Raw genomic sequence first — 2,915 nt, 5'->3', positions numbered from 1 at the left:
TCCCAGAGAAAAAAGACGCTGTGTGTGATAAGAATGCGCGTTATCGTAATTTTCCGAGAAATACGGCCACTTGTTCGATACTCCGCTAAAACTACCACAAAACGACATGATAATTAATGTGTTGATGTATCAGTAACTGGGAGAAATGAGTGCTCATGCGAATCGCCTCTTTACTGTCCACTGTAGTTATCATCATCATCAGAGTTATCTCTAGAGCTTTTCACATTCCCTGGGAAATTTACCGGTGGCAACTGCCTTACCATACGTACACCTTGCAAGTCTACCACGAGGGGTTCAGGGAAGAGCAAAGCCGTAGTCGTTCCCGGGAGCTGACCGCGGCCGAAACGTGTCATTTTTGTGAGCCATCAAAAGTCTTCTGTTGCATATACACACATGTCTACGTATCTATCTATGTATGTATTTCTGTTCATACACATGTATATGTATATATATTTATATATATGTATATGTGTGTATGTGTGAGTGTTTGTGTTGTGCGAACCCACACACACCGATTTATGTAAACATAGATGTTTGTGTGTTTATATATATGTATACGGGCGCGATTCCACGGGTGGGGGTGGGGTGGGGGGTGCGACACCCCTTCAAAGGTCACAAATCGTCATTTCACTCGGCAGAATGGAAAAAAATAATTTAGTTTACTCGGCGAACTTGGTGGTCTTCATAATTTAAGAAATCAATGATCATGGTTTGTAACCCTCGAAATTTTCATTTTTATTTCACTTTGTTCCTTTTCGAAACAAGATATTAAAAAGTATGAAGTGTGGATTTAATGTCAGTCAACAACTAATAAAGACCTAAATCGTAAAATTATACAAGGGATACTCTGAAAAAAAAAAAAAACACTTCAAGAACAATACGTTGCTTATAATCTTCCTGTTGTAAATACACATTCTAAAATGGAAGCATGCGTGTATGATTAATTTCGTTTGATATGGAAAGTTTGTCTATAATACAACTGACTCATGGTACAACCCACGAAAAAAAGGCTTTTGATCATCCAATCTGAGCGACCAGCTGTGTTAGACTGGATATTATTCGTGCGTATCTATTATCAACTTCATGCTATCCAACAGTACCCGAAAATGAACAGAAGTTCCATTGTCACTTGATGTAATAAGCCTTTTTTTTCTTATGCTGTTGGCGTTATGTGATATATAATGCTGATGTGGCGTGATTTTCTCTGACGTTTCGTAGTCTCAGAAGTAAAGATTCCGTTTTCAACATCCTCTCTCTTTTATCTTTCTCTCAACTAATCAATCGACCCCGTTAAGTCGTCATATTCATTAGTCGATCCGTTGCGTCATCTTATTTAGAGAAATTAAACCCACGGTTCGTCTCTCTCGAATAAATCTCATCCCAAAGACAAAGAAGGTGCAGGTGTTAAGCGCGTCAGTCATCGCGGTTCATCACAGGTGCTGGTTGCCTCGGGGATGCTTGGCACAATTCGATAACTGTAAGCCATTTTAAGCCTTGTTCCACACACACACACACACAGTTATATATATATATATATATATATATATATATATATATATATATATATATATATAAACGAGGGGGCTTCAACAATTTGTGGAAAAAGTCCATAACTAGAATTTGTTTGGAAGGATTTTGATTTCAGTGCACTTGAACATTCTTGTATCAACGTGTTATAACATGTTCAAACGTGAACCCTTAAATGCAGGTAAGAACCCATCGCCGTCAGTTGAAAGTCAGGCACCATTCAAGCAACATGGAATCCACCAAATTTGAGACCAAAACAAACAAAGTTCATGGTGAAAGTTGGTTTGGAAAATAGGCAAATCACTGATGCTCTGAAACACGTATATTGGTGATAAAGCCCCAAAGAAGTCAACAACCAAGTCGCTTCAGAAGTGGAAAAAAAAAAAGTTGAAGACCAACAATGTCAATTTGTGAGAAAAACATTGATTCTGTTCATGACGATTGAAAAGGATAGACGAATAACCACTGAATCGGTAGCAAACACGATCAACATCTCCTCGGGTTCTGCAAACACAATTCTTGTGGAGAGTTTGGGCCTAAGGAAGCTGGGTCCCTAGGCTGTTGCACCCAGATCAGCAGCAAACGAGGGAAGATCTTTCAATGGAAATCTTGAACAAGTGAGATGTGGACTCTGAAGCTTTTCTGCGAATAAGTGTGACCGGGCTCTACCAGCACGATTCCGAGGACAAAATTCAGTCGAAGCAGTGGCTGCCCCGGGGTAGAAGTGGACCAGTCAAAGCAAGATCTGAACCTTCAAGAGGAAAGGTCAAGGCCACTGTCTTCTAGAATGAAGAGAGGATTTTACTTGTTGACTTCCTCGAGAACAAGAAGACTATTACATCTGCTTATTGTGAAAGCGTTTTGAGAAAACTGTCCAAAAAATATCGGAAAAACGCCCTGGGAAGCTGCATTAACGCGACCTCTTCCACCACGACAATGGTGGAAGACCTCCTTTTGTTTCCAAAGTTGCAAAAATAATTGAAAGATACCAATTTTCCGTCAGTTGAAGATGTAAAAAGAGCTACTTTGACATGGTTCAGATCACAAGACCCTCAATTCTACACAGACGGCCTCTAAGGGTTTATTTATGACTATTATTATATTCAGAGCATTTATTTATGACTATTATTATTAAATCAGCATCGAAATTCTCTCGAGCAGAATGTGGACCGACGGGACTCGGGACACCAGAGACTGTTGTCCGAATTCAAGAGGTTCGGAGTCGAGTCTCGGAGCCGTTCGGATTTCTTTCTGAACACGATCTGTCAATATGCATGTATGTGTATGTATGTATATATGTGTGCATATGTATATGTAGACGCTGATATATACACACACATGTGAATGGAAAAATATACTGCATACCAAGCCCTGAGAAAGCTGAACTC

At 39.7% G+C, this 2,915-nt stretch overlaps 1 protein-coding gene across 9 annotated transcripts in view; it reads left to right on the top strand.

The window, feature by feature from the left end:
- The first annotated feature begins 215 nt into the window (after positions 1 to 215).
- The window catches only part of LOC113824579 (uncharacterized), a 16,262-nt gene continuing 13,562 nt past the window's right edge, over positions 216 to 2,915 (top strand). For 2 of the 9 annotated variants that reach the window (XM_070128739.1, XM_070128735.1), the window contains exon 1: positions 216 to 357. The gene's annotated coding sequence lies outside the window, so the exon portion shown is untranslated. Of the gene's footprint in view, positions 414 to 2,915 lie in introns of all 9 variants that reach the window. The other 7 variants (XM_070128744.1, XM_070128741.1, XM_070128740.1 and 4 more) reach the window with 6 other exon arrangements.

The sequence above is a fragment of the Penaeus vannamei genome, chromosome 13, assembly GCF_042767895.1.
Source record: "Penaeus vannamei isolate JL-2024 chromosome 13, ASM4276789v1, whole genome shotgun sequence".
NCBI classification, from domain to species: domain Eukaryota; kingdom Metazoa; phylum Arthropoda; class Malacostraca; order Decapoda; family Penaeidae; genus Penaeus; species Penaeus vannamei.
The sequence above is the reverse complement of the archived record's forward strand: the minus strand, read 5'-3'. Positions and strand labels throughout refer to the sequence as shown.